Consider the following 19,326-nt stretch of genomic DNA (forward strand, 5'->3'; position numbering starts at 1 on the left):
GGACTGCAAGGATATCCAGCCAGTCCATCCTGAAGGAGATAAGTCCTGGGTGTTCATTGGAAGGACAGATGCTGAAGCTGAAACTCCAATACTTTGGCCACCTCATGTGAAGAGTTGACTCATTGGAAAAGACCCTGATGCTGGGAGGAATTGGAGGCAGAAGGAGAAGGGGATGACAGAGGATGAGATGGTTGGATGGCATCACCAACTCGATGAACATGAGTTTGAGTAAACTCCGGGAGTTGGTGATGGACAGGGAGGTCTGGCATGCTGCGATTCATGGGGTTGCAAAGAGTCAGACACGATTGAGCGACTGAACTGAACTGAACTGAAGTCCTATAGAATTAATCTAAGCCCTATAGGTTACTCGCCCTGTTACATGTTCCCTTCTCTGCTTAAAAGAAAATTAATCAGCTATTACTCTTATTTTGTGGATCAAAGTATGTTGAGAAAAAGTAGGGTATTATCTACTGTCCTGCTGCTTATAAGGAGATACCCTGCAATGGAATATAGGACAAGAGTCACAGCTGACAATCTGCATGAACATAATAAGCACATCAACATGGATACAGAATGGCCAGGAACATAATGGAAGAGCTATGGCTTCCTTTATTCTGATGGGACTGCTAAAGCCTTTGGTGGCAACCACTGCTGCCTTTTCATCTTTATTCCCACCTTCACTGCAGCTCAATGAGTCTGCATATCATTCACTCAAAGAGTGATCCAGGATGCCAAATATGGGAATGATCTTGGGAACCCCAGAAACCACCTGCTGAGTTTTGCATCTCACTTTTTTTAAAATTGTCAGGACTTCTTAGTATTGCCTGATGGCTCTAGCTTTTGGTTACTAAAAGCTACACTGGGAGCAAAATATCCTGGATGTATTTGCTCCTGATTTAGCTTTTCTAAAAACAGAACTCCAAGGTCAAGGCTCTTAGCCGGGAAAGAAGCTGCCCATGGAGCCTTTTCACCACTGCTCAGCACTGCCTTCAGCAGCGCCTTCTAGCCTCCCGACATTGTTTCCTCCTGAAAAGGCCAAGGCCCTACAGAATTTCTGGTGGGGAATTTCTAATATCAAAGCCATTTCAAACGTTGCCCAGCTTCTTGCCAAGGTTCTTAGAAGGAACAGGAAATGACTTTGAGATGCAGCTCCAAACAGGAGACAGTATGAACTGTCATTACTATATTAAGTGTGAAGTTAAGCGTTAGATAAAATGAAGTTGTCTATTTTTTCGACATTATTTTCTCCTTTCCTTCTACTATCAACTATTTTTTTTTTTTTTGCTAGTGAATGGATAGCTATAAAAAATAAAAATAAAATTGCACACTAACTTTACTCAAAGAAAATATGTTTTACCCCTTTATTCTCCTAAGGAGCATGTTTCTATTCACTTTTTAAGTGTTATACACATTGTATTCAAAGATGGCTAGTTCCACAGTATTCAAGGTATATGTTATATTAAAAAATTACTCTAGAATAAACTTAATAAGAAAATAATCTAAATTAAGATTTGCCTACCAGTTACTAAAATGCAAAGTCTCCTGAATTGTACATCCCACACAAAAGATAGAGATTCATGTGTGCCTGAGATCTATCCATTCTTGCCTCTATTGAATGACTTTTAAAAATAAATCGAAGGTATTTAAGTATATTTCCTATCTGTCTTCTATAAGCTTTTAAATGAGTAATGCAAATAAATACAAAAGTCATGCCCTTTATTTATTTATTTATTTTTGGAATTGAATTGTTTGGATATAATCCCACTGAATTCTTATTTTATTTATTTATTTGTGTATTTATTTTTGGCCATGCTTTGCAGTATTCGGGATCTTAGTTCCCCCACCAAGGGTCAGTCTTTACCCCCTGTAATGTCCCCTGCAGAATCTTAACCACTGGATTGCCAGAGAAGTCCCCAGGCTGTTTATTTGTAATGGTTTACTATATGACCACTGCTCAGACCCTCAGTTTGATTTCTGTATCATTCCTTTCCTGTTTACTAGTTGTAACTGAGCCAGTTCCTATTTATTTCTGGGTATATCTAAGAGATCTTAGAGAACTAAATAGCTGATTTTATATTCCTGGGTTGCTACTTTAGTTAAAATTGGAGGAAGTACTTTTGGGTATATAGACAAATTTTACTGTGGCAAAACTTTTTGGTACAGTTTTGGACACTGTATTTGGAGAATTTGGTTAGATTATACACCATTATCTTTTTGTTGAAGACAGCCTTCTGTATTCCCAGTCCACTCAGGTACCATCCACTGAGCCATCTCTAACTCCTTTTTCCTTTGAAGAAAGAATCCCGATGGACCCCATTTACAGCCCCTGCTAGACTGTCATGGTACCCCTTCCTTCTTAATACTTAATGTGGTCTTTTTCCTTAGTGCGGCTTTTAATTTACATATTTACTTGGGTAAATTTATTTATAGCTTTTTCACATGGAGTTAGGGACTCTTGTTTTGTTGTTTGTACCATGAAGAGGATAGACCAGTCATATGTTAGGCACTGGGTAAATCTGTGTTGAGTTTTTTAAAAATGGGTTAATTATAGTCAGTTAATAAATGTTTCCTTATGATTGATGGTCTTCTGGCCTCTAGTGTAATTTCATTATGATTTTTCACCTCACTGCCATCTCTATAGGATATTGTGAAGGCCTAGAAGGTAGAGGCCATGTCTTTTCATCTCTGTATTCCCCAAAACCTAGGACCATGACTGACCCATTTTTAGGACTTAATCAATCTCTATTGAATGAATGTGCCTCTCAGTGAGCATCAACCAGGAGATTATTTTATGTTTTCAAGAACCTCCTAAAAGGCTCACACTATTTCTTTTACAGGTTTTAGTAACATTAAGATATTAGAAACAGAACAAGCAGAATAAATTCATAAACAATGGAAATGGCCAAATAGAAGAGAATCTTCCTAGAGCAAAGCTGTTCCCTGCATGAGTGTGACTGCTTCCTGCACTGAATGAGTCACTCAGTCAAGTAATATTATTTATTATTTGTAAGAAAAGTTCTTTATTCTAACTCTGTGGGAGACATTCCCTACCCATAAATCCTCTCACTGGCAGCAAAACTTCTTTTTCACATTAATCAATCTGAAATTCCTTTCCTCACTTTCAACCAATTATATCTAATTATGACTCTTTGTTCTAGGAAATTCAGTTCTTTTTTGCCATTCCCTATGAAAGCTGGTAAAGAATCCACCTGCAATGTGGAAAACCTGGGTTCGATCCCTGGGTTGGGAAGATCCCCTGAAGAAGGGAAAGGCTACCCACTCTAGTATTCTGGCCTGGAGAATTCCATGGACTATATAGTACGTGAGGTCGCAAAGAGTCCAGACACGACTGAGCCACTTGCACTTATGTACCTTTATACTCTGCAAGTATATGGAAAAAGCTGTTGTATTCTCCCTGAGCAGTTTCCTCATTGATCTGAGAATATTTATTCTCTTCCATGTTTATTTATTAGTATCTCTTTTCCTGATTCTTTTGTTGGTTTATTTGAAGCTCTCTCCATTTACTTTCACCTTTGTTATACTAAGTTTAAGATAAATACAGTTCTTAAGGTCCAAGAATATAAGTATACATACATAATTTCTGATTCTATCTGCCTCTGCTTACTCCTTTTGTTTTCATCAACTAGGTCACAATGTGGTGTGGAATCAAGTTCTTTGGATCTTAACAGGTCTTTGGATCAAAGTCTTTGGGACCAGATAAACCTGAGTTCAAATCTCTGTGCTGATCAGTTGTGTGAACTTAAGACAAATTATATAGTCAATTTAAGCCTTGATATCCTCATTTATGAAATACAATAGATACCATCCAACTCATAAATGTTGCTAAATGGGGAAACTTATGTAAACTGCCCAGCACAGTGTCTGACCTATAGTAGCCACTCAACAAATGCTAGTTCTCTTCTTTATAGCCTCTCTAATTTTGTCTAGGTTTTCTGAGAGTTTAAATATTTTATCATTGTTTGCTTGATTATTTAATGCTTCTTCTCATCAAATGCAAAATAGCATACTATTCATTTATTCAGTGAATTGTCCTATAGACATTTTAGAGAACAACGGACTGGTTCCAAATTGGGAAAGGAGTACTTCAAGGCTGTATATTGGTGCTCGCTTCGGCAGCACATATACTAAAATTGGAACGATACAGAGAAGATTAGCATGGCCCCTGCACAAGGATGACACGCAAATTCGTGAAGCGTTCCATATTTTTAATGGACAGAGGATCTGAACAGATGCTCTTTTAAAGAAGACAGACAAATGGAAAAAGACAAATGGGTAGACACTCAACATCACTAATAATCAGGGAAATGCAAATCAAAACCACCATAAGATACTACCTCACACCCGTAGGAATGGTTATCATCCAAAAGACAGCAAACACCCAGTGCTGGTGAGAACATGAAGAAAAGGGAAGCCTTGCGCACTCTTGGTGAGACTGTAAATTGGTATAGCCACTACAGAAAATAGTATGGAGGTTTCTCAAAAAAATTAAAAACAGTTCTTTCTAAAAAAAAAAAAAAAAAAAAAGGCTGTATATTGTCACCCTTCTTATTTAACTTATATGTACAGTACATCATACAAAATGCTGGACTGGATGAAGCACAAGCTGAATTCAAGGTTGCCAGGAGAAATATCAATAACCTCAGATATGTAGATGACACCACCCTTATGACAGAAAGCAAAGAAGAACTAAAGAGCCTCTTGATGAAGGTGAAAGAGGAGAGTGAAAAAGCTGGCTTAAAACTAAACATTCAAAAAACTAAGATAATGGCATCTGGTCCCATCATTTCATGGCAAATAGATGAGGAAACAATGAAAACAGTGACAGACTTTATTTTCTTGGGCTCCAAGCTCACTGCAGATGGTGACTGCAGCCATGAAATTAAAAGATGCTTGCTCCTTGGAAGAAAAGCCATGGTAAACCTAGACAGTATATTAAAATGCAGAGATATTACTTTGCCAACAAAGGTCTGTCTAGTCAAAGCTATGGTTTTTCTAGTAGTCATGTATGGATGTGAGAGCTGAACCATAAAGAAGGCTGAGCATTGGAGAATTAATGCTTTTGAACTGTGGTGTTGGAGAAAACTCTTGAGAGTCCCTTGGACAGCAAGGATATCAAACCAGTTCATTCCTAAAGGAAATCAGTCCTAAATGTTCACTGGAAGGACTGATGCTGAAGCTGAAGCTGCAATACTTTGTCCACCTGATGCTAAGAGCTGACTCATTAGGAAAGACCCTGAGGCTCGGAAAGATGGAAGGCAGGAGGAGAAGGGGATGATAGAGGATGAGATGGTTGGATGGCATCACCAACTCGATGTACATAGGTTTGAGCAAGCTCTGGGCAATGGTGTGAAGGACAGCAAAGCTTGGTGTGCTGCAGCCCATGGGGTCGTAAAGAGTTGGACCTGGCTGACTGAACAACAACAAATAACCTCTCCCATTTCTCTTCCCAAATTTGACTGACTTTTATATTTATCAGTTCATAAAATAGCTCCTTTTGACAGTGAATTTTAATGTTATTTAATCTTTTAAAGGATAGTCCTAGTATGATTATTACTATATATATATATATGCATTTTATCTATCTCTTTGACTACTTAACATTCTAGTTTTACATCCTAGATTTTTTAAAAACTAAGATTAAAGTTTCCCAACTCTTATTGCCAAGTCACTGTTCTATTTAAAGTTTCATTTTCAAAAACAGTTACTTCATATTGATTCTATGCTAGAATCATTCACAGTTGCTTCCAAAATAAAACAAAGATGTCTGTGTTGTTTATACAACATAAGATAAACTCATGTGACTTTGCTAAAATGACAATTTCAAAGAAAAAACCCACTAAGCTACTCCTGGAATATATGTCAGTACCCTTGGGGAACAATTCTTTTCTGAGATGGACTGGAAGGAATACAGGCACAAGAATGAAAAATAGAAGGTAATACTGTGGTAAGGTAGTCTGGATTTGATTAACAGTTTTACTTCAAAGACAATTTGAAGGTAAACAATAACTATGCCAGAGGTAGAATGAAATACTTGTTAAATAGGGGTACAAGCAGAGGTTGATTCTTGTGAATCTTCTTGGGACCATGATGAGAAGGTGATGTCTGAATATGACTGTGAAGGATGGAAAGATGATCTGTGGCAAGATAGTTCCCATTCAAGGCACTTGTATTTCTATCAGCTGAACAGTTTTCATCTAAGCCAGAAGAAAAAAAAAAAAAGGCAAGAAGAAACAAAAGAGAGATTTGAATGGATGATAAAACTTATTCTTTACAAAGATAGTTGGCTACATAGGGTGATGGTAACCAAGTAACCAGACAGTATCTCAGTAAACATTTGGCTTGGGGTTTAGGGCAGAGGGACTAAGTTTATTTTTATTCACTCTCTGCTAAAGGCTGTTGACTACATTTATTTTGTCCCACCAGGGAGGAAGGAAGGGCATGTCAGTTTTTCAAGCGGTTGTTTAGTTTGACAGAGAATGAGTTCTACTTTCTTTTCCATTCGCTGATTTTTCTTTAAAGGTGGAAAGAGAGTGTGCAATAGGTAAAAATATATCTTGACATAAAAGTCAATTCATTTATTGTAAAGTAACTGTTTCCCAAAAAGAGAACTAATGCTGTTCTACAAAGCATTTCTTCAAACATCTGTTTTAAACCACATGTCCCACTAAAGTAAGGGAAATTTTCTATAGAAAAATGTCATGGACTAGCTGTCAGTCCACATGTCAGATTCCACATGTAATCAGTTTCCCACCCATCGAACATTTACCATATCTTGTGGTGTTAAAAGAACAAAGAAGGGGGAAGGATGGGACTTCATGAAGTACTGGATTCAGTAATCATTTAAATACCAACATAGTATACTTATAATAGTTTAATGCTACTTCTGGAATATGTAATATAGAAGTAAACGTAAATTGTCAATGTGGTGGTAAGCGAATTTTATTATAAATTCCAGTCTCATTACAAGAATTTACTTTAAAGTATGAGGTATTTATGATAAATAAATCTGTATACTATGAATGGGGGGGTGTCTGAATGGAATTGCTAGGTATTTATTTTGAAATTGTTATATGAAAAACAGACATCCTAGAATTCTGCCAGAAATTTTCTTGGAGAAAGACAGAGATTCTGAGTTAGAGATTCTTAAGTGGGAGAAAATAACTGAACGAGTGCTTATCAGCATTCATATCTATAATTGAGTTAGGAAAACATGTCTAGCCAGAGTTTTAGTAATCCTTTAGAATTTTCCACCAGAGATATAGCTAATTCAGTGAGTAGACTAAGTTATAATTAGCTCAAAACCTTTGGTCCAAGAATGAAAGTGAACAGAGTTCATCCTAGAAATAGGAATAGCATGTGCAGTGCTATCACACGCTAACCTGGAGACCAGAAGGCTGAATCAGAATCACCAATGATGCCACAAATTTCTGTCGCCACTCCTGTTGGAGATTCTGACTCAATAGACCGAGGGCAGGACTCTGGGATTTCATATTTCAACAAGCCATGGCAAGTGATTCTTTTTTAAATTTCTGATGAATTTTTGTTGGGGTATATAGTTGCTCTACAATGCTGTGTTGGTTTCTATTGTACAGAAAAATGAATCAGCTCTAAAGTATACATGTATCTCCTTCCCCCCATACCTCCCGCCAAGTGATTCTGATCCACATCCAGGTTTGGGAACCAGTAACTAGACAGCAACAGTGCTTGAGATGAGATAAGGGTACTGTGGGAGCGGAGGCAAGACTTTGTTCCAAGGGAAGAAACCATCCTACTTTTGATTTAGCATCCGAGTGTCTAACTTAAAAAAAAAACCTGGTAGCTTGAAATTGGTCACCATGGGAATATTTAAATCGTAGAAACTGACCAGCGCTGCAAATCAGGGCTTCCTCCCTGCTAAAAAGCCAGCACACCGCTGTCTAGTAGGGTTATTCTCATATTTTTAATAGGCCTGCCATAGGAAAATCTATCGAGGTTACAGGCTACCAAAGCCACATTAGTGTCTTTAAGGATTTCAAGTGAGTTACTCTAGAAGAAACTGCTGTTTTAGAACAAAGACAGAATTCCTCCACCATGTCTCAGTACACAGTGATAGATTTCTCCTGTATCTTAACAACTAGTTTGTGCCTCCATTTTGTTCTCAACCATAAATTCAGCTGGAGAGATTCACAGTGTCCCTTGTGTTTGCAGACCTTAAATGCACAGTCCTTAAATAAATTTTTTTTCTAAGTTGTAGAAATAAATTCAGTTTCAGTGATCCCTTCTAGTTTTTAAAAAAACAAACAACATCTCTAAAATCCTCAGAAGTGATTTCTTGGCTATGAAAATGTGTAGTTGATTATTTGAGTCCCACAGGTGATTCTAGTTAAGGTTAAAATAAAGAGGAAGTGAGACTTGAGATGATTTAATTTCTCACAGGAATAAATCTATTGGCTAGTAGAGTTGGCTCAGGGCCCTGTTTATTCAGGTTTGGTGAATTTATGGCCAGTAACTAAAAGTGTACACACAAGGACCATAGTGTTTAGCATGGTGTTTGTTAGGAGGGAAAAAGAGCCTAGAACATCCATGGGACCAGTAAGTCCTTGGCTTATCTGGCAGGGAATTAGTTACCTAACTGTGAATAGAGTCCCAAGAGCAACATTACCATTATTTGTTAAATGAACTAATGTGCCCAGGTAAATGTTCTATTAAACGTACAGTAGATTCTGTGAGGAGGAATAACATCAATTCATTACCTTTTCCAGATCACCTCATTAAAGGCAACAGAGGCAATCATTGATTAGAAAGTAGGACAAACTTTGTGTTTTGGCACTTTAAGAGGGAAAAATAAAAACAGTCACCAAAGAAATATTGAAGACATATCTTAAAGGAAGTCTCCCCTTATGCCCTCACACGACCCTCAAGGGCCCCCTTAAGGCCCTTCATGTATCACTTTCATTGCATTTTCTTCATATAATAAGGGACAATAATATTACCTACATGAAAGTGTTTTTGTGAAAGATAAATGAGTTAATACTTATACAACCCTTTGAACAGTGAACAGAAAAGAGCAGGCACTCAAACGTCAGCTACTACTATTACATCATCACTGCACCACAGTGTATTGAAAGGATCTATTATAATAAATTTCTCCCCATCGAGGATATAAGATCGTTTAGGGAAGACCTCTTCATCTTTAAAGATCCAGTGCTTACCACAGTGCCTACTGTAGGGGAGACACTCAATGAGTGTTTCTTCGGCTAAACCGCACTCTGATTTTCACACTTCTAATAAACTTTGGCCTGCTGTTTCAGGTTTTCAATAGTTCCAACTCCTGAAAAGACATAAGCTAGGAAATACAGGACAGAAGCATTTTGATACATCATTGATGGCCATCCAATTAATATTAAAGAGCAATACTGTATAGGAACCTGGAATGTTAGGTCCATGAATCAAGGCAAATTAGAAGTAGTCAAACAGGAGATGTCAAGAGTGACCATCAACATTTTAGGAATCTGCAAACTAAAATGGACTGTGTAATGGGTGAATTTAACTCAGATGACCATTATATCTACTACTGTGGTCAAGAATTCCTTAGAAGAAATGGAGTAGCCATCACAGTCAACAAAAGAGTCCGAAATGCAGTACTTGGATGCAATCTCAAAAACAACAGAATGATCTCTGTTCACTTCCAAGGCAAACCTTTCAATATCACAGTAATACAAGTCTATGCCACAATCAGTACTGCTGAAGAAGCTGAAGTTGAATGGTTTTATGAAGACCTACAAGACCTTTTAGAGCTAACGCCCAAAAAAAGATGTCCTTTTCATTACAGGGGACTGGAATGCAAAAGTAGGAAATCAAGAGATACCTGGAGTAGCAGGCAAATTTGGCCTTGGAGTACAGAAGGAAGTGCCGCAAAGGCTAACAGAGTTTTGCCAAGAGAATGCACTGGTCATAGCAAACACCCTCTTCCAACAACACAAGAGAAGACTCTACACATGGACATCACCAGATGGTCAATACTGAAATCAGATTGATTATATTCTTTGCAGCCAAAGATGGAGAAGCTCTATAGAGTCAGCAAAAACAAGACCAGGAGCTGACTGTGGCTCAGATCATGAACTGCTTATTGCCAAATGCAGACTTAAATTGAAGAAAGTAGGGAAAACCACTAGACCATTCAGGTATGATCTAAATCAAATCCCTTAAGATTATACAGTGGAAGTGACAAATAGAGTCAAGAGATTAGATGTGACAGAGTGCCTGAAGAACTATGGACAGAGGTTCATGACATTGTAAGGAGGCAGTGATCAAGACCATCCTCAAGAAAAAGAAATGCAACAAGGTGAAAAAGTTGTCTGAGGAGGCCTTACAAATAGTTGTGAAAAGAAGAGAAGCAAAAGGCAAAGGAGAAAAGGAAAGATATACCCACTTGAATGCAGAGTTCCAAAGAATAGCAAAGAAAGATAAGAAAGCCTTCCTCAGTGATCAATGCAAAGAAATAAAGGAAAACAATAGAATGGGAAAGACTAGAGATCCCTTCAAGAAAATTAGAGATACCAAGGGAACATTTCGTGCAAAGATGGGCTCAATAAAGGACAGAAATGGCAAGGATCTAACAGAAACAGAAGAGATTAAGAAGAGGCAGTAAGAATACACAGAAGAACTGTATAAAAAAGGTCTTAATGACCCAGATAATCCCGATGTGTAATCACTCACCTAGAGAAAGACATCCTGGAATGTGAAGTCAAGTGGGCCTTAGGAAGCATCACTATGAACAGAGCTAGTGGAGGTGATGGAATTCCAGTTGAGCTATTTCAAATCCTGAAAGATGATGCTGTGAAAGTGCTGCTCTCACTATGCCAGCAAATTTGGAAAACTCAGCAATGGCCACAGGACTGGAAAAGGTCAGTTTTCATTCCAATCCCAAAGAAAAGTAATGCCAAAGAATGCTCAAACTAACACACAATTGCATTCATCTCGCACACTAGCAAAGTGATGCTCAAAATTCTCCAAGCCAGACTTCAACAGTACATGAACTGTGAACTTCCAGATGTTCAAGCTGGATTTAGAAAAGGCAGAGGAACCAGAGATCAAATTGCCAAAACCCATCGGATCATAGAAAAAGCAAGAGAGCTCCAGAAAAACATCAATTTCTGTTTTATTGAATACACCAAAGCCTTTGACACTGTGATCACAACAAACTGTGGAAAATTATTAAAGAGATGGGAATACCTGACCTGCCTCTTGAGAAATCTATATGCAAGTCAGGAAGAAACAGAACCGGACATAGAACAACAGACTGGTTCCAAATAGGGAAAGGAGTGCATCAAGGCTGTATATTGTCACCTTGCTATTTAACTTATATGCAGAGTACATCATGCAAAATGCTGGACTGGATGAACCACAAGCTGGAATCAAGAGTGCTGGGAAAAATATCACTAACCTCAGATATGCAGATGACACCACCCTTATGGCAGAAAGCAAAGAATAAATAGCCTCTTGATGAAAGTGAAAGAGGAGAGTGAAAAAGTTGGCTTAAAACTCAACACTCAGAAAACTAAGATCATGGCATCCGGTCCCATAACTTCATGGCAAATAGATGGGGAAACAGTGGAAACAGTGAGAGGCTTTATTTGGGGGGCGCTCCAAAACCACTGCCGATGGTGACTGCAGCCATGAAATTAAAAGACACTCCTTGGAAGAAAAGTTATGACCAACCTAGACAGCATATTAAAAAGCAGAGAAATTACTTTGCCATCAAAGGTCCATCTAGAGTCAAGGCTATGGTTTTTCCAGTAGTCATGTATGGATGTGAGAGTTGGACTATAAAGAAAGTTGACTGCCAAAGAATTGATGCTTTTGAACTGTGGTGTTGGAGAAGACTCTTGAGAGTCCCTTGGACTTCAAGGAGATCCAACTAGTCCATCCTAAAGGAAATCAGTCCTGAATATTCATTGGAAGGACTGATGCTAAAGCTGAAACTCCAATACCCTGGCCACCTGATGCGAAGAACTGACTCATTTGAAAAGACCCTGATGCTGGGAAAGATTGAAGGTGGGAGGAGAAGGGGACAACAGAGGATGAGATGGTTGGATGGCATCACCGACTCAATGGACATGAGTTGGTGATGGAGAGGGAGGCCTGGTGTGCTGCAGTCCATGGGGTCTCAAAGAGTGAGACACAACCAAGCAAATGAACTGAACTGAACTTGTGATCATTTAACTGCTAGAAATATAAAGTTTATTTTCTCCTTAACGTACAGGTGTAGGCTCTGGCTCTAGCACTTGAAAATGAGGAACAAACATAGAAAAGGAATCTTCTAGGATATACCTTTGTAAGTGACTCTTCATATAGATAAGGCCACTATACAATGCAATATTTCCAATGTGTTCTTAGAACACTTGTCCTGAAAGAGACTCCATAAGAAAAGCATTCTCTGGTTAAATTTGGGAGACATACTTTCAAAGCTATATAGGAGTTTTATCATGAACACTGTCATTTAAAGGCTCTGAGAAATCTTTAGGCAAAGAAACGTTTGACTAATTCATCATTTCCTGAATCTGAAGGCTGTAGAAAAATTTCCCTATATCTAATTTCTATTAACATCCTCTGGAGTTAGTGTTTCATGAATCAAACTTTGGAAAACGCCATATCATAGAAACACATGTATCCAGATTTCCATCCTTTTCATCAGTAAACCTCTATGTAATTCATTAAAAATCTAAGTCTATATGCATACCAAGAGAGATGCAAGCTTTGGTTAATTTGAACGCTCAGGAATCATAGCTAACTAAAAAAAATTAACTGTAGAATAAGTGCTAAATGCATTTAACCCTTGATGAAAAGTATTTTCCCCACTCTCAAACTTGAAATATAATCACCTGAGAGTTTTGGTAAAGTACGTGTTGGATTCAGTAGGTCTGGGGTGGGGATCAGAGGTTCATCAGCAACTGGATGATCCCAATGCAGCTGGTCTTTGGACCACACACTGAGCATCAGGTTACTTTTCTGCTTTGGAAAGCACAGTAGAATAAATACATTGTTATTTTGAATAACACTATACATGTTGATGAAGCCACACACTGAGATAGTTTAATTTTTTTTTTCAAATGTCCACTTGTTTTCTTGATATGACCTTCCTCATATAAAAGTAAAGTGGGGAAAAAAAAGTAAAGTGGGACCCACTGGGCAGAAAAGTTTTAGCCATAATGATTCTCTATCAGCACTCAGCATGAAATATGGTGCACTGTGCTGTGTGTGTGCTAAGTCCCTTCAGTCGTGTCTGGCTTTTTGTGGCCCCGTGGACTGTAGCTCTCCAGGCTCCTCTGCCCATAGATTCTCCAGACAAGAATACTGGAGTGGGCTGTGCCCTCCTTCAGGGGATCTTCCCAACTCAGGGACCAAACTTGCATCTCTTATGTCTCCTGCATTGGCAGGCAGGTTCTTTACCACTAGAGCCACTTGGGAAGCTTGTGGTGCACTGTAGGTACTTGATAAATGTTACGTACATTAACATATTTGTCATAAACTTAATTCTCAGCCTTGGTAAATCTAAAGGTGATATGGAGACACATCTGCTAAAGAGGGAGTTAATAATATGAAATATTACTAAATAAAAATGAAAATGTTTCCAAACATGTTGCCAACCAAACAGCATATTATGGAAAATACTTGAAAGGGAGAAAAATAGGATATGCTAATAACTGGTGGAGTCTACTCCTGATTCAGAAAAGGGAAGGGAAGAACTAGTGTCATAACCTGGAAGAAGGTGCCAGTTAAGAAAAGCCATGCTTGGGAAGTGGACACATGCATCTGTATCCCAAACATATGCTGGAATAGTCATAACATGAATGGAGATATGCCTTCCTCAGGCAGTCTACCCAGGATTGAGGGCATGTCTGGAGAAGGAAAAAAGGAAATATAGATCTTCCATACTAATCCATTTAACTCCTACAAATTATACTAAAAGGACTAAATTGGTCCCAGTTATTTTCATAATTCCCCTATTCATTGCACCATACTTATATGGTGTAAATATTTTGAATTAGGAGTGATTAGCAGTATGAATTATTATGGTAGTTTCTAGCTTCAAGTCATTCAGGACTCCAGATGTAAGGGAATACTATGATAATTTAAGGGGTTCAGAAACTAATCCAGAAAAATGTGTTACAATTATCTTACAATGTTTTGTTTTGTTCTGGAATGTCATTACTGTGCTGTGCATGGAAGTTTCATTGAAATAGCTTTGGTACCTTTAGTCTTCTGACACTTTGACATTGCCTATAAATATCCATTGGTAGGGTCCGGTAATTATATTAAATGGTACTTATTGACTGACTATCACCTGCTTGTGGATAGTTCAACCCACACCATCCCACTGATGGAAGTATCCAAGATGAGGGCACCTCCAGCCAACCACCCATCTTCTCTACTTCTCTTCTCTCATCCTCACGCTCCTCTGCCGTGCTCCCCCTCTTTTTTTCCCTCTGTAAGGTCCATGTAGTCAAGGCTGTGGTTTTTCCAGTAGCCATGTATGGATGTGAGAGTTGGACTATAAAGAAAGCTGAGCACCAAAGAATCGATGCTTTTGAGCTGTGGTGTTGGAGAAGACTCTTGAGCGTCCCTTGGACTGCAAGGAGATCCAACCAGTCGATCCTAAAGGAGATCAGTCCTGGGTGTTCATTGGAAGGACTGATGTTGAAGCTGAAACTCCAGTACTTTGGCCACCTGATGTGAAGAACTGACTCATTGGAAAAGACCCTGATGCTGGGAAAGATTGAGGGCAGAAGGAGAAGGGGACTACAGAGGATGAGATGGATGGCATCACCGACTCAATGGACATGGGTTTGGGTGAACTCTGGGAGTTGGTGATGGACAGGGAGGCCTGGCGTGCTGCGGTTCACGGGGTCACTAAGAGTCGGACACGACTGAGCGACTGAACTGAACTGAAGTATTCTAAAATTTTTCCAGTTGTTTGAATATGCTATAGTCTTTCTTCCTTCTGTTCCTTTTCAGCACTGGTTGTTCTCACTGCTGGGAATATCCTTTATCCATGTTATATTGACTCCTATTAAACTTCAGGTCTTAGATCTTAAGTCAAAAAATCAACTCTTGTTCATTGCCCCTCCTATGATCTCTCCTGTATACTCTAAACAGTACTGGCCACACTGGTGTGATTTAACACACACATATATATCACTAGTTGCCTATACACACACACACACACACATACATACATATATATTTATGCACACATAAGTTCTGTGAAAAGACTGTGTCTCAAAAAAAAAAAAAAAAAGACTGTCTCTCTTGCTCACTGTTATAATTCCTAGTAATGAGCACACTTAGTACATAGTAATACTCAATAAGATTTTGTTGAATGAAAGGGAAAATTTTTAAAATGTTCTAATTTTGCTTCAAGTCTGTTGACCTTGGAAATCAAACAGTATATTATGGAAAATATTGTCTCTATAGACATTTTCATGGACTAAAAAATAATAAAAAGTTATGTGTTTGTTAGTCTTAGCTACATTCTCACAAGTTGCTGATGTTTTTATAGAACTGTAACTTGGAGACCAAAACCTATAAAGCCTTTTCGGCAAAGGTCCCCAGAAGAGCTATATAAGTAGTGGGATAACTTTTTAAATAATCTTCTCTTTCATGATCTCTTTATAAAACTCTGAAACCATGAGCCCTCTAGTATTTAAAGAGCTAGAGCTGGCACAACCTTTTTACATTTTGTAAGAATATGAGCAGTAACTTGAACACAGAATAGTAACAAAACAAAAGGTGTTTATTTTGGCTCCAAGTTGGCCAATAAGCCTTTTCTATTTCTCTCTTTATTGGTAAGACTTCAGTTCAGTTCAGTTGCTCAGTTGTGTCTGACTCTATGCGGTAAGACTTAGACATTAAAAAATATTATCCCTGTTTCAATCTTTTATACAGTTACTCATCTTACAGTTTTGAAAAGCTGAAGAATTTAAATTATGACTAGTAAAGTAAAATGCAATTTAAAATATGCAGTGCTTTCCAATTAATCTGAACATCATATTAGTAAAATATATTGGAAGTATATGAAACTTTCCAGATTAATCACTGCAATGGCTCCCAGTACCCTAGAAAATTAATACCCAAAATTTTTAGGCTAGCATACAAGGCCCTCTAAAATCTAGTCCTAATCAATGTTTCAAAGTTTTCTTTCTCTCTTCTTACAAATCTTCTGCTCGTTGCTCTAATGAAAGTGACTAGCCATTTGCTATACTAGAACATGTGCATGCATGCTCATTCAGTCGTGTCTGATCCTTTGCGATGCCATGGACTGTAGCCCACCAGGCTCCTACGTCCATGGAATTTTCCAGGCAAGAATACTGGAGTGGGTTGCCATTTCCTACTCCAGGAGAATCTTCCCAACCCAGGAATCAAACCCGTGTCTCCTGTGTCTCTTGCATTGACAGATGGATTCTTAACCACTGAGCCACCTGGGAAGTCATACTAGAACAGTGAAAGTGAAAGTGAAGTCATTCAGTCATGTCCGACTCTTTATGACCCCATGGACGGTAGCCCACCAGGCTCCACGGTCCATGGGATTTTCCAGGCAAGAGTATTGGAGTGGGCCACCATTTCCTCCTCTGGGGGATCAGAGTAGATGCTTAAATGTTAGTTAGATATTAGAAACTGGGTTTGTTTTAATCAATGTAAGTAAATTTTGCAGAGTCTTCATCTAGACCAGTGTTTCTCAAACTGCTTGCGTCAGAATCACCTGGCAGGCTTGTAAAATTCAGATTTCTGGCCTCCACCCCAAAATCTGATGCAGCTGGCTTGGGTTGCAGTCTGAGAACTTGCATTTCTAACACATTCCCAGATGATGCTGATGGTCCAGGAACCAGACATTTTGAGAATCACTGGTTTACTTGTTGACTGCAACTAAACTTGAATTGAGCCGCCTTTGTTCAACACAAGAATGAATCTTTGGAAAGTAAGTCATATTATACCACTTTTCTGTTCAAATATCTGTGCTGGTTCATCATTTCACTCCAAGTAAAAGCTGCCGTGCTTTCAGTGACCTACAGGCCCACATTATTTGCCTCATACTTCTGGTCTCATCGCCTGCTTCCCCCCAAATCCCATTCTGATGCAGCCACACTGACCTCCTTGTTTGCATTTTGACACATTAAGCACCTTCCTGTCTGAGGACATTCACTCTGAGTATTCCATCTACTTAGATTTTCTTCTGCATTTAAATATTTGGCCAACTTTTTTACTATCTTCCATTCTTTGCTCAAGTCTCACCTTCTTAGTGATGAGGCCTATCCTCATTCAATACTGCATCTTGTCTATGTTCTCACATATCAGTGAGAAGCTAAAAAACCAAACTTACAGGAATAGAGAACAGATTGGTGGTTTCTAGAGGTGGGGAATGAGGGGTTGTTAGGGCAAAATAGGTGAAGATGGTAAAAAAAAAAAAAAAAAAAAAAAGCAACAACAACAAACTTCCAGTTATAAGATAAATAAGTTTTGGGGATATAATATACAGCATAACTACAGTTAATACCATACTGTATACGTGAAAGTTGCTAAGAGAGTAAAAGTTTTCATCATAAGGAAAAAATTATAATTATGTGAGGTGATAGAGGTTAACTAAACTTACTGTGGGACCATTTCACAATTATACATATACCAAATGATTATGCTGTACATCTTAAACTCATATAGTGCTATATGCCAATTATTTCTTAAATAATGAAAGTGAAAAATAATACTGCATCTTGTCACTCCTCATTCCAAACCCCTGGCACCTCGGATCCTTCTTGTTTGATTTATACTTCTTTGGTGATATTATTAATAGCACTTACCATCTTCTAACATATATACTATATATTTCATTTATTAAGTTTATTTATTTTTATTAGTTTTTATTGGAGCATAGTTGCTTTACAATGTTGTGTTAGCTCTGCTGTACAGCAAAGTGGATCAGCTGTACGCATACAGAGCCCCTCTGGTTTTGGACTTCCTCCCCATTTAGGCCACCACAGAGCACTGGGTAGCGTTCCCTGTGCTATAAAATGTTCTCATTATGTGTTTTATATATAGTATTAACAGTGTATATATGTCTGTCCCAGCCTCCCAGTTCATCCCACCCTCTTCCCCGTTTGGAATCCATATATTTGTTCTCTATGTCTATGTCTCTATTTCTGCTTTGCAAATAAGATCATCTATACCATTTTTCTAGATTCCACATATATGTGTTAATATACAATAGCTGCTTTTCTCTGACTGACTGACTTCACTCTATATGACAGTTTCTAGGTCCATCCACATCTCTCCAAATGACCCAATTTCATTCCTTTTGATGACTGAGTAACATTTCATTGTATATATGTACCTCATCTCCTTTATCCATTCCTCTGTTGGTAGATGTTTGGGTTGTTTCCATGTCCTGGCTATTGTGAATAGTGCTGCAGTGAACATGGGGGTGCCTATGTCTTTTTGAATTATGGTTTTCTTTGGGTATATGCCCAGGAGTAGAACTGCTGGGTCATATGGTAGTTCTATGTTTAGTTTTTTAAGGAATCTTCATAATGTGCTTCATACTGACTGTATCAACTTACATTCTATCAATAGTGCAAAAAGCTATACAAATTGAAAAATAAGTAGAAATGCCACTGTTTGCAGATAACATGATACTATACATAGAAAATCCTAAAGTTACTACCAGAAAACTACTAGAGCTAATTAATGAATTTGGTAAAGTTGCAGGATACAAAATTAATGCACAGAAATCTTTTGCATTCCTACACACTAACAGTAAAAGATCAAAAAGACAAATTAAGGAAACAATCTCATTTACCATTGCATCAAAAAGAATAAAATACCTAGGAATAAACCTATCTAAAGAAGTAAAGGACCTGTACTCAGAAAACTATAAAACACTGGTGAAAGAAACCAAAGATGACACAGAAGGAGAGATATAACGTGTTTTGGGATGGGAAGAATCAATATTGTGAAAATGACTATACTACCCAAAGCAATCTACATATTCAATGCAATCCCTATAACAGTATCTTTCTGAAAATGTTGTCCGTTGCTATGCAAGGCAGTAAACTAATTTCCTGTTTTATCTGCTTGTTAGTCCATACATTCTTACTTTTAGACATTTTTACTAGTGGTCTGAAGATGTGAAATACCCCCATACACATATCTATTTAAATATATCCTATACAAAATGGTGTTAGAGCTGAATATGTTCTAGACTGAAAAATTTCACAAGCAGACCCTTCAGTGAGCACACAGAGTTAAGGAAACTACATGTTAGTCCCTAAGGTA

General features: G+C 38.1%; 1 protein-coding gene and 1 non-coding gene across 5 annotated transcripts in view; one reads left to right on the forward strand and one right to left on the reverse strand.

Annotated features, from left to right (window-relative positions):
- The window catches only part of NTN4 (netrin 4), a 122,954-nt gene that overhangs the window by 28,418 nt on the left and 75,210 nt on the right, over positions 1 to 19,326 (reverse strand). The gene's annotated exons all lie outside the window — the stretch shown is intronic.
- On the forward strand, positions 4,122 to 4,228 carry LOC136156589 (U6 spliceosomal RNA). The gene has a single exon (XR_010661084.1). It is a non-coding gene; the product is annotated as a U6 spliceosomal RNA (small nuclear RNA).

The sequence above is a fragment of the Muntiacus reevesi genome, chromosome 1 (assembly GCF_963930625.1).
Source record: "Muntiacus reevesi chromosome 1, mMunRee1.1, whole genome shotgun sequence".
Classification (NCBI taxonomy): domain Eukaryota; kingdom Metazoa; phylum Chordata; class Mammalia; order Artiodactyla; family Cervidae; genus Muntiacus; species Muntiacus reevesi.